Source organism: Microcaecilia unicolor, chromosome 2, assembly GCF_901765095.1.
Source record: "Microcaecilia unicolor chromosome 2, aMicUni1.1, whole genome shotgun sequence".
Taxonomy (NCBI): Eukaryota; Metazoa; Chordata; class Amphibia; order Gymnophiona; family Siphonopidae; genus Microcaecilia; species Microcaecilia unicolor.
Window position 1 is genome coordinate 626,561,057 of NC_044032.1, and position 12,519 is coordinate 626,573,575.

General features: G+C 41.1%; 1 protein-coding gene across 1 annotated transcript in view; it reads left to right on the forward strand.

The window, feature by feature from the left end:
- The window catches only part of INPP4B (inositol polyphosphate-4-phosphatase type II B), an 853,440-nt gene that overhangs the window by 146,186 nt on the left and 694,735 nt on the right, over nt 1-12,519 (forward strand). The window lies entirely within an intron of this gene.

A 12,519-nucleotide genomic window follows, 5' to 3' on the forward strand; every position in this document is an offset into this window, starting at 1 on the left:
GCTTTTCTCACTGAAAGAGAGCCATCTTCTTGGCATCCGAAGAAACATCTTTCTGCATCTGTTTCATCACAGCATGAATAATGCTGGTACAACTCAGATCCTAGATGAAGTTCCTCTCCCCTTCATAAGGTTATCAATAGAAATCAAACAAAATAAACATGGAAAAGAAAATAAGATGAAACCTTTTTTATTGGACATAGCTTAATACATTTCTTGATTAGCTTTCCGATCTGACGAAAAAGGGCAACCTTCGAAAGCTAATCAAGAAATGTATTAAGTTATGTCCAATAAAAAAGGTATCATCTTATTTTCTTTTCCATGTTTTATTTTGTTTGATTTCTATAGATTCTACATGGAATGTTGCTATTCCACTAGCAACATTCCATGTAGAATTCGGCCCTTGTAGATCACCAATTTGGCCGCGCAGGCTTCTGCTTCTGTGAGTCTGACAAGCCTGCGCATCCTTCTACATGGAATGTTGCTAGTGGAATAGCAACATTCCATGTAGAATCTCCAATGGTATCTATTTTACTGTCATAGTAATGCTTGAATGTTTTCACTTATATACACTGTCAGCTAGCACATTTGCTTATTTCCGATCTGAGGAAGAAGGACAACCTTCGAAAGCTAATCAAGCAATGTATTAAGTTATATCCAATAAAAAAGGTATCATCTTATTTTCTTTTCCATGTTTTATTTTGTTTGATTTCTATTGATAACCTTAAGAGTGGACTAACATGGCTACCACACTCCTTCTCCCCTACATAAAAATCCACTGGTTTTAGCGCAGTGGCATCAGTACCAGACCTGCCAAAACTTCCACTTTTGCAGGTCATCTCCCGCTGAACAGCTCTGTTTCCAGGGACAGCAGGAAATGCCATCAATAAACGTCATCTCCTGCTGCCGCTGGTTTCACGGCAGCAGGAAATGATGTTTTACAAGGCGTCACCTGCTGTCACTGGAAAGGGAGGATATTCTGGGGAAGAGCTGTGGGCGGTTCTGTGCGTAGCTGTGGGCGGTTCTGGGTGGAGCTATAGTAGGAGCTGTGGGAAGGCTGGGGCACAGCTATGGGCAGGCCCTAAATCTCCTGCTTGGGAGGCTGACCCCCTTGGCAGCACTGCAGTACCCAATGCAAGTGGTCCAGCTCCAGGAGGTAGATTTTAGGCCAATCCTGGATTTCTGACAACCTTATCTTGATGCATCATGGGACCTGCAGCCATGATTTCAGTGTGTAACAGAGTCACAGATGCATAGATTCAGGGACTACAAATACATCACTGCTATGGGATGCCAGTTCAAAACCAGTACCAACTAAAAAGTCTCCCTCCTGGAACTGGGTATCTTGAAGCTCTGCCACACTGTCAGGTGAAAGCTTAGCAAAACAGCAGTTCAGGTAAGGGTGGTTTCTCAGCTGGTTCTAAGCCACATTTTCTTATTAGACTCTGTTGGGTCATTTCCCCCCTCCTGCTACTAATCTCTGAGCACAACAGCTGCAACAGAGAAAATGACAGAAAGACAACTGCATTAAAACGATCCCTTTCATAGCTGAAGGGCCGGTGTACTCTACTGTTTTAAAAGCAGCCATTAATGTGTCTGCTAATGGCTGATCATTGCAAATGAAGTGTGCATTAATGTCTACAAGAGAAGTATTTTAACGACTTCTGTCAGAGATGTACTTATGTTTTATTTATGCTATGTATGCGTTAGATTAATGCGCATTGTTTTTTTTTTTTTGCTCTGCTAATAGCCATTTAGCATAATTCTGCATCTCATTACCTCATTGGCACAGATTTTGTCCTTAATTCAAGGTAGAGAATGTGTGTTCATAGTACTAAGTCCCCGATGCTCAAATCATACTGTGCTTGTAACATTTGATTTGGATGGTTGTAGCCCAGTGGCGTAGCCACAGGTGGGCCTGGGTGGACCAGGGCCCACCCATAGGGTTCAGGCCCACCCAACAGTAGCATGCGTTTAGTGGTAGCTGGTGGAGATCCCAAGCTCTATCAGCTGAAGACTTCCCTTTCATGGTAAGCCAAGGTGGAAAGAAGCGTTTTCTCGCCAGCTGAAATATTTTTTTGGTAGTGGTGGTGAAGAACACTTGGTGCCCACCCACTTCTTGCCTAGGCCCACCCAGAATCTGTTGTCTGGCTACGCCCCTGTTGTAGCCAATCTAGCATGCACGTTATTCATTCAGTGTTTAATGCAGAAAGGGGGTTCTGCATTGCTTTTACAGTTCGCAGTAACAACTACCGATTATCCTATGCAAATGTATTACAACAAACTCATTAGTATTAAAATGAGCATTCCGTGCAATGCACAGAAAAGAGCGCCTCCCTTTTAACTTTCAAAAGTTTCCGGCAGGTCTGGAGCTGTCATTGCATGAGGGCGACATCTCGGTGGAACAGTCTGCTTGCATTTTTTAATAATATCTGCACGTGTGTGTAAAATGTGCCATGTGCATGTATTATATGTGAGTGTGTCCTGCATGTAACAGTAGTGTTAAAAAGTTGTTGTAGAACAAAAAAAAAAAAAGAAACTGTGACATCTGTGGATGTATGCCAACAATGTGGATGTTGCCTTTTTTTTTTTTTTTTTTACCTGGGCATGCATAGAACATCAACGTTTACCGCGAAACTGTTCTGAGCATGTGCTAGGGGATTTCCGTACCCAGCCACTTGGTACCCTGATCTCATCCCATGGTTTTCAGTATCATCTTTACGCTGATGACTCCCAGATCTACCTCTCCACACCAGAAATCTCAGCTGAAATCCAGGCCAAAGTATCAGCCAGCCTGTCTGACATTGCTGCCTGGATGTCTCAGCGCCATCCATAGGAGCCAACTTTTCAAAATTATTGGGCGTGCTAAACCCAATGAAAATAATCCCTCCCTGGACACATACAAGGAACTTCCTTAATATTGGGGGTGCTCAAGCACCCACAGAGTCAGCTCCAGCGGCGCCATCTGAAACTAAACATGACCAAGACTGAGCTTCTTATCTTTCCCCCTAAACTAACCTCTCCTCCTCCCCCATTCTCTATTTCTGTGGATAACACTCTCATCCTTCCTGTCTCATCAGCTTGTAACCTTGGGGTCATCTTCGACTCCTCCCTCTCCTTCTCTGCACATATTCAGCAGATTGCTAAAACCTGTCATTTCTTTCTCTATAATATCGGCAAAATTCGCCCTTTCCTTTCTGAGCACGCTACCAGAACCCTCATCCACGCTCTTATGACCTCTCGCTTAGACTATTGCAACTTGCTTCTCACAGGTCTCCTACTTAGCCATCTCTGTCCTCTTCAATCTGTTCAAAATTCTGCTGCACGACTAATATTCCGCCAGTGTCGTTATGCTCATATTATTAGCCCTCTCCTTGTCACTTCACTGGCTTCCTATCTGTTTCCGCATACATTTCAAACTCCTCTTATTGACTTATAAGTGCATTCACTCTGCAGCTCCTCAGTACCTCTCCACTCTCATCTCTCCCTACATTCCTTCCTGGGAACTCCGTTCACTGGGTAAATCTCTGTAATCTCACCCTTCTCCTCCACTGCTAACTCCAGACTCCGTTCCTTTTATCTTGCTGCACCATATGCCTGGAATAGACTTCCTGAGCCGGTACATCAAGCTCCATCTCTGGCCGTAAAATCTAAGCTAAAAGCCCACCTTTTTGATGCTGCTTTTAACTCCTAACCCTTATTCACTTGTTCAGAACCCTTATGTTATCATCCTCACTTTAATATTCCCTTCTCTCTTGTTTGTCCTGTTTGTCTGTCCTAATTAGATTGTCAGCTCTGTTGAGCAGGGACTGTCCCTTCATGTTCAAGTGTACGGCGCTGCGTACGTCTAGTAGTGCTATAGAAATGATAAGTGTTAGTAGTAGTAGCCACTTGCAGAACTTCCATGCATCTCATTTACATGCGATGTCCTATGAGCATCGATTGCTATTTCAGAACCGGTAATGTGAACCGCAGATATAGAAGCACGAAGTATTTAATGGTGATTTTTGAGCTTGGGGCTTATGACTTGCAGAACCATTAATATATTTTGGTACATTGTCCTCTATGGGTTTGATTAACAGCTTTTCTCCCATAGAGACAGTTTTACTAAATCGGTCCCTTCTAGACCTTAATAAAAAACAAAAAGACTGTATGATAAAAACAGTACATTAAAAAAAAACATTTTTACTTCTCAAAAGCCCCCTGTTGTGGATCACATCATATTGTAGACACTTCTGAATATATATTTTTTTTTAAGTAGATTTGGTTGTTGTTGGTTACGAAGCACTTCTATGTTTTGCAGTTGCGGTTTCTTCAGTGGTTTGAGGTTTCTTTCTCACTATGACAAAGCCATAATTCCCTGCTAAATTCAGAAATGTTCCATTCTGGTTCCTTAGTTATTTATATGTAATAGACACAGGGAGTGTTATTGAAATTTAGAGACAGCCATTCGTTAGTGTTCCCTAAAGCATTCAGCACAGGCAAAATCAATTTATTAAGCAAACGTGTTAAGTCAATTAATACCCCATTAGGAGTCACCGCCCAGGAAAAGGATCTAGGTGTCATCCTTCATCATACCTTGAAACCCTCTGCCCAGTGTGAATCAGGGTCTAAGAAAACAAATAGAACGTTAAGAATTACGAGGAAAGGAATGGAAAACAAAAATGAGAATGTTATAATGCCTTTGCATCGCTCAATGGTGCGACCGCACCTCAAATACTGTGCAGAATTGGAAAAGGTACAGAGAAGGGTGACAAAAATGATAAAGGAGATGGGACGACTTCTCTAGGAGGAAAGGCTAAAGCAGCTAGGGTTCTCCAGCTTGGAGAAAAGATGGCTGAGGGGAAATATGATAGTGGAGTATAGAACACTGAGTGGAGTGGAACGGGTAGACATGAATCACTTGTTTACTATTAACAAAAATACTAGGACTAGGGGGCATGCAATGAAGTTACTAAGTAGTAAATTTAAAACAAATTGGAGAAAATATTTCTTCACTCAGCGAGTAATTAAACTCTAGAATGCACTGCCAGAGAATGTAGTAAAAGCAGTTAGCTTAGCAGGGTTTGAAATTTTTTTTTGATAATTTCCTTAAAAGGTCCATAAGCCATTCTTAAGATGGACTTGGGAAAATCCACTGCTTATTTCTTGGATAAGCAGCATAAAATCTGTTTTACTGTTCTGGGATATTGCCAGGTGCTTGTGACCTGGAGTGGCCACTGTTGGAAACAGGATACTGGGCTTGATGGACCTTAGGTCTGGCCCACTATGGCAACACTTATGGTTTTATTATGTTCTAAACATTGTTTAAATTAAAATTAATACATGAAGTGAACTTCCTGAGCCCCTACGTCTTGCCCCATCCTTGGCCACCTTTAAATCTAGACTGAAAGCCCACCTCTTTAACATTGCTTTTGACTCGTAACCACTCGCCTCCACCTACCCTCCTCTCCTCCTTCCCGTACACATTAATTGATTTGATTTGCTTACTTTATTTTTTGTCTATTAGATTGTAAGCTCTTTGAGCAGGGACTGTCTTTCTTCTATGTTTGTGCAGCGCTGCGTACGCCTTGTAGCGCTATAGAAATGCTAAATAGTAGTAGTAGTGAAGCAGCCATGGGCATAATCATATATAAGAAATCATATGAAGGGTTAATTCTGTTAAAAGCTTGAAGTTAGAATTCTAACTTTTTACTTTGCAACTAAAGTGAAGGTATGCCAGATGGTTCATATTATTTCAATGTCTAGCTTGGCCGAGCTAAGGTTAGGAAAGGTCAGTGAGAAATGAAACTCTGTCCCTTGTGAATTGCCAATGCTAGCTGGCACAGCTGTAAACTATTATGAATGAATAAAGGAATGAGCCAGACATATGATTAATTGTAGTTTAAAATGCTTAGATAGAAAATACTATTTAGAGAGAGAGAGGCAATAGATTAGTATTTACAAGTTTTTGATATTTAGAATATGTCTTATAAGAAATACTGATTCTGTGTAAATTAATAAGGTTTGTGTCTGTGTAGAATATCTGTTAAATTCTGTATTACTCTTTGTCTGCTGTTTAAGAGGTCAAGCAAGGACTGCATTGAGGAGATCAACATGTGGTTTGACTTAGCCATAGTTCTGGCTGGTTCAATGTATAAGCTGATAGGTGAAGAGGTCAGAACTAGTCAGCTCTCTTCTCCTTGATTAATTATAGCTAAGTGTAGGACTGGCCTCCTGGAAGTAATAACCTGATATGTATGCTATTAAGTAAGATTGGCTTTTGACCCCTTTAATGAATGCCAGAGTTTAGTTAGCAGTTAGTACTAGGAATATGAGAAATCAATCATAATAACATGTAAGAGACTGGAGACCAAATGTCTGGCTTAAGGGGCCCCAGGTCAGAGGTCAGTTTAGGATGTCTGGAACCTATGTAACTGATATTTCAAAAGTAATGATTGGTTGAGGCAAGGTAGCCAATCAATTTCTTAACCAATTGGGAGTAAAGGGGGCTAGGCTAGGAGGAGGGCTTAGGACCCTATTTAAGTAGGAGCAGAAGCAGTTTACGTCAGAAGGAGCTCAGAAGAAAGAGAAGGACAGAAGGAACAGACAGAAGAAGGAGAAGACAGCATAAGAAGAGAAGCAGCTGAGACAAAGACAAAAAGAGCTGAGAGAAAGAGAAGAGAGCTAGAACTGATGTCTTGCTTTGTTTGCTGGCAAATAAAGAAGATTTTTCTCTCATACTGGTGTGTGCTGTCTGACTCCTGAAGTATCACAAATTCATGCATCCATTCCTGCAACAGTAGTAGTAAGTGAACTGAAAAAAGTTAAAAATATGGAAAAAAGCCCAACAAACTCCCAAATTTTCCCTATGCACATCCCTTGCATGAAATGTAGAGCTATAACCCGCTCAGTCTCGCAGTGGTTTCCTCACAGTATCGTATACATTTTGAGCAGCGTAGATGCATGTGAGATTTTTCTGGTGCCATGAAAACAAAGTCTGCTACTGAGACATAATGTCTCCTCTTCCAGCAGGAGCAGCCTCTGCCAGCCCGCTTAACCCACCACCAACGCTGTGAGGCCCTGTGACAAAATGTGGAACTGGTGTATGGGAAATGCTGAAAGATACACAGCTCGAGTTGCACATTGAAGAGCAACTCTGAAAAACTTCACCTTCCCTGTGTCAGTTTCTGGCCTAGGAAAGCCACACGAGTTCTAGTTAAAACTGCATAAATACAGATATACTTGAGTTGGAAATATCAGTGGTCTCCTAGGAAAAAAACAAAGCAATTTGACGCATTTATTTATTTATTTGCTACATTTGTACCCCACATTTTCCCACCTATTTGCAGGCTCAGTGTGGCTTACATTATATTGCAAAAGATATAGTTATCAACAGAGTGAGAGGTTTGTCCTAAATTAACATATTACTATGTAAGAATTAAGGAAGATGTGTCTGTGGAATAATTTACATAACACATAATGAAAAAGAAAAAAAATATGATAATACTAGTAAAAAAGGCCCGTTTCTGACACAAATGAAATGGGCGCTAGCAAGGTTTTCCTCAGAGTGTGTATGTTTGAGAGTATGTGAGAGTGACTGTGTGAGAGAGAGAGAGTGAATGTGCGAGTGTGTGTGTGAGAGAGAGAGTGAGTCTGGGTGCGAGTGTGTCTGTGAGAGAGAGAGTGTGTGTGTGAGAATGAGAGTGTGTGCAAGTGCATATGTGAGACACAGTGAGAGAGAGAGTGTGTTTCACACAGATACAGTGTGTGTGAGACACAGACTCTGTGAGACTGAGTGTATGAGACCAAGAGAGTGTGTGAGTGACTGTGTGACACATAGAGTGAATGTGATGCAGTGTGAGACATAGAGTGTGTGAGAGACAGTGTGTGAGAGTGAGAGAGAGAAAGACATTGACTGTGAGAGAGAGAGAGTGTGTGTGTGACAGAGATACCTCCCCCCCCTCTCTGGTGTCAAGCCCCCCCCCCCCCTTCTCTGGTGTCTGAGCGTTACTGTGCAGGACGCTGAGCTCTGGCTGTGCTTCAAGGAACTGACCAATCCTATTTAATAGAATGCACCTCCAACATTCTGAAGCTGAGAAACCTCGTGTGGTTGGTCACTCCTGCTTGTGACGAACCCGGAAGTACGTGATGTCAATTCAGGAGATGGATACAGTCAGCTTCAGAATGTTGGAGGTGCGTTTTATTATATAGGATGGCTAATATAATCAGTTTAGAGGGATTAGTAAGGTGGTTGGTTTAGATATAGAATAATCAAGTTCTAAGGAGGATTCTTACATTTACAGTGCTTTGTACAAGTTGTTACACCCTTGTATTTTTTCACATTCTGCTATGTAAAAAATGCAATTCAGAATATATCAAAACAGGAGTTTGTTTCACTCATCTTGTTAAAAAGCAGCTGTCCCAGCACAGACCCCTGGGGAACCCCACTCTCTACCCTTCTCTATTGAGAATCATTTAACCCTACTTTTCTGTTTTCTATCTTTTAACTAGTTTTTAATTCACAATAGAACACTACCTCCTATCCCATGACTCCTCTGGTGCAACTGTACCTCGAATATTGTGTTCAATTCTGGTCACCACATCTCAGCTTATTAACCACCTATATCCTACGTCACTGGCTCGTCAATCTTCGACTTCAGGTTTCAGTAGTTTATGTCAATCCCTCATGGCGCCCAATTCTGCAACAGCATTGTATAAATGCCTACAATTCTCTAAACCGAGTATGTGTTCCACCCTAACTTCTGCCTGGGGAAAGGAACTAAATGTTTCACTTTCCAGTAAGGAATGGGAACTCTTTTGGACAAAAACCATGCATTCTTCTCTATCAGCTGCTCTTTTACAATCCACTTATTATATTTTTTCATAAATCCTATTGGACGCCTGCAAAGCTTGCTAAAATAAATCGTAATATATCAGATTTGTGCTGGTCATGTCAATCTGCTGTGGGATCCCTTGATCATATGCTTTTTCACTGTCATAATTTGCAACCGTATTGGAAAACTGATTTGGGACGTTATTCAGAAGGTATTTGGCATTCCAGATGCTTTGTCTTTGAAAGTGCTAATCCTTAAAGCATCCACCCCTGGTTTGTCAGTTCCACTAAAGCATGTCAATAGAAATCAAACAAAATTAAAACATGGATAAGAAAATAAGATGATACCTTTTTTATTGGACATAACTTAATACATTTCTTGATTAGCTTTCGAAGGTTGCCCTTCTTCCTCAGATCGGAAATAAGCAAATGAGGTAGCAGATAGTATATATAAGAGAAACATCAAACCCCCACCCTCCCACTCTGTCCGACAGTCAAAGTAATGCTTTGATGTTTCTCTTATATATACTGTCATCTACCACATTTTCTTTTCCATGTTTTATTTTGTTTGATTTCTATTGATAACCTTTAAGAGTGGACTAACACGGCTACCACACCTCTCTACTAAAGCATGTAAAATTGTTTAATTTGATGATTTTGCTTTCTCTTCACTTGATTGTTTTTACACTGGAAAAATAGCCTGCTCGTCTCATTTCATGAATGGTGGAATTTGCTCTGTTCATATAGGCGTTACGAGGAAATAGCTGCCATAAAATTTGGTCATATTTTGTCCTTCCGTAAAACATGGTCATTGCTAGACAACTATAAGTGATATTTGTGTGTAACATTATTAGGTAAAATCTACTCCTTTTAAACATATGCACATACTGTTCTGCTTTATTCTCTGTTAACCTATTTCTGTGTTTTGTTTTGTTTTTTTGCTTTTTGTTTTTGGTTTGTTGCTTTTATTTTAGTCTTTGAAAATGTTTGATAATTAATTGGATACACCATATGGAGCTTGTTCATTTCTTACACATATTTGTACTATTATTATTGTATTATTCTAAAAACTTATAAATAAAGATTAAAACAAAGAAAAGGTACAGAGAAGGGTGACGAAAATGATAAAGGGGATGGGATGACTTTCCTATGAGGAAAGGCTGGGAGAAAAGAGGGCTGAGGAGAGATATGATAGAGGTCTATAAAATAATACGTGGAGTGGAACGGGTAGACGTGAATCCCTTGTTTGCTATTTCCAAAAATACTAGGACTATGGGGCACGCAATGAAGCTACAAAGTAGTAAATTTAAAATGAATTGGAGAAAACATTTCTTCACAATGTGTAATTCAACTCTGGAATTCATTACCAGAGAATATAGTTTAAAGCAGTTAGCTTAGCAAGGTTTTAAACAAGGTTTGAATTACTTCCTAAAAGAAAAGTCCATAAGCCATTATTAAAATGGATTTGGGGAAAATCCACTGATTTCTAGGATAAGCAGCATAAAATGTATTGTACTGTTTTGGGATCTTGCCAGGTACTTGTAACCTGGGTTGGCTACTGCTGGAAACAGGATGCTGGGCTTGATAGACCTTTGATGTGTCCCAGTATGGCAATGCTAATGTACTTATGGCTGTCTTGCACATCAGTAGCAAGGGGCATCATATCACTTTGTTTTTGTTACATTTGTACCCCGCACTTTCCCACTCATGGCAGGCTGAATGCGGCTTACATATACATGTACTTATTTGTACCTGGGGCAATGGAGGGTTAAGTGACTTGCCCAGAGTCACAAGGAGCTGCCCCTGCCTGAAGTGGGAATCAAACTCAGTTCCCCAGTTCCCTAGGACTAGAGTCCACCACCCTAACCACTAGGCCACTCCTCCTTTTTTTCTGAAAACAGTGATTTGCTTCAGCTCTCCTTCTATCCTCCCCCCACCCAAGCAAATCAGCAACAGAAGTGACATTTACTCTTTGGGGAGCTGTTAAAAGACAAAAGCCCACTCCAGCATCAAACAGAGGACCTGCTTATCCTGTTTCTCAGGATCCACTGCTTGGAGCTCTGGCCCTCCCAGTGAAGGGGTGAACAGAATTGCCTAGTTCTCTCCTTTACAACCATGCACAGATGTGTGAAATCAGCCAGTTACATATTTATTTGGATTTTGCTTGCACCTTTTTTAGTAGCAGCTCAAAGTGAGTTACATTCAGGCACACTGGGTATTTCTCTGTCCATGAAGGGCTTGCAATCTAATTTTGTACCTGAGGCAATGGAGGGTTAAGTGACTTGCCCAAGATCACAAGGAGCAGTGGTGTGATTTGAACCAGGCACCTCTGGATGTCAAGACTGGTGCTCCAACCACTAGGCCACTCCTCCACTCTAGATATAATGGAGCTGTGTTAATTAGCATGCCTAGTAACCTGTGTTAAAGTAGCATAATGCTCCTTATTGCTTTTCCTCCTTTTTCCAAACTGTCTTGATAGTTGGAGATTTTAGCTTACACTCTTTTATATGATACAGACGTTCAAATATTTGAAAGGTATTAATCCGCAAACAAACCTTTTCCGGAGATGGGAAGGCGGTAGAACGAGAGGGCATGAAATGAGATTGAAGGGGGGCAGACTCAAGAAGAATGTCAGGAAGTATTTTTTCACGGAGAGGGTGGTGGATGCTTGGAATGCCCTCCCGCGGGAGGTGGTGGAGATGAAAACGGTAACGGAATTCAAACAAGCGTGGGATAAACATAAAGGAATCCTGTGCAGAAGGAAGGGATGCTCAGGAGCTTAGCCTAGAATGGGTGGCAGAGCTGGTGGTTGGGAGGTGGGGCTAGTGCTGGGCAGACTTATACGGTCTGTGCCACAGCCGGTGGTGGGAGGCAGGGATAGTGCTGGGCAGACTTATACGGTCTGTGCCAGAGCTGGTGGTGGGAGGCGGGACTGGTAGTTGGGAGGCGGGGATAGTGCTGGGCAGACTTATAGGGTCTGTGCCAGAGCTGGTGGTTGGGAGGCGGGGATAGGGCTGGCCAGACTTATACGGTCTGTGCACTGAAGAGGACAGTACAAATAAAAAAGTAGCACGTATGAATTTATCTTCTTGGGCAGACTGGATGGACCGTGCAGGTCTTTTTCTGCCGTCATCTACTATGTTTACTATGTTTATAGAGTTTTTTCATGAATTTTGTCTTAAAAGTTTGCATTGTTATGCTGTGATCACTTTTTGAATAAAAAGAGTTTCAAAAGAAAAGAAAATATTAATTTAGGGAAGATGCACAATGCAGGGCATTAATTAGATGCTATAATTGCACCTGTGGAAATGAAAACAAAACATTTTCATTTACAGTTTGGCTTAATTTAAATCTATTTGGTCTGATCACTACATTCAAAAGAATTCACATTGTATCCAGAGTTGGATAGGCCTATTAGTAGAGAAAAGATTATGATTCTATCTCCGAGAAGAACTGACACCTCTAAGTTACGGCAATTACAGGAAGAGCAATTTTCTAGCTCTCCAGCTTGTATTTCTGTATCCCTTGAGGATCAATGGAATACCGCCTTTCAGACAGCATTCAAGAAAATAACTCTGTTTAGTTTGTTATCACAGGCAGGGTCAAAATTAGATCGCTGGTACTCAGAAGAACTGAGAATTAATACACAAGAATGTAGGAAATCGAGGACAGCATGGAATTCCCTTCCTAATGAGGAATTAAGAAAA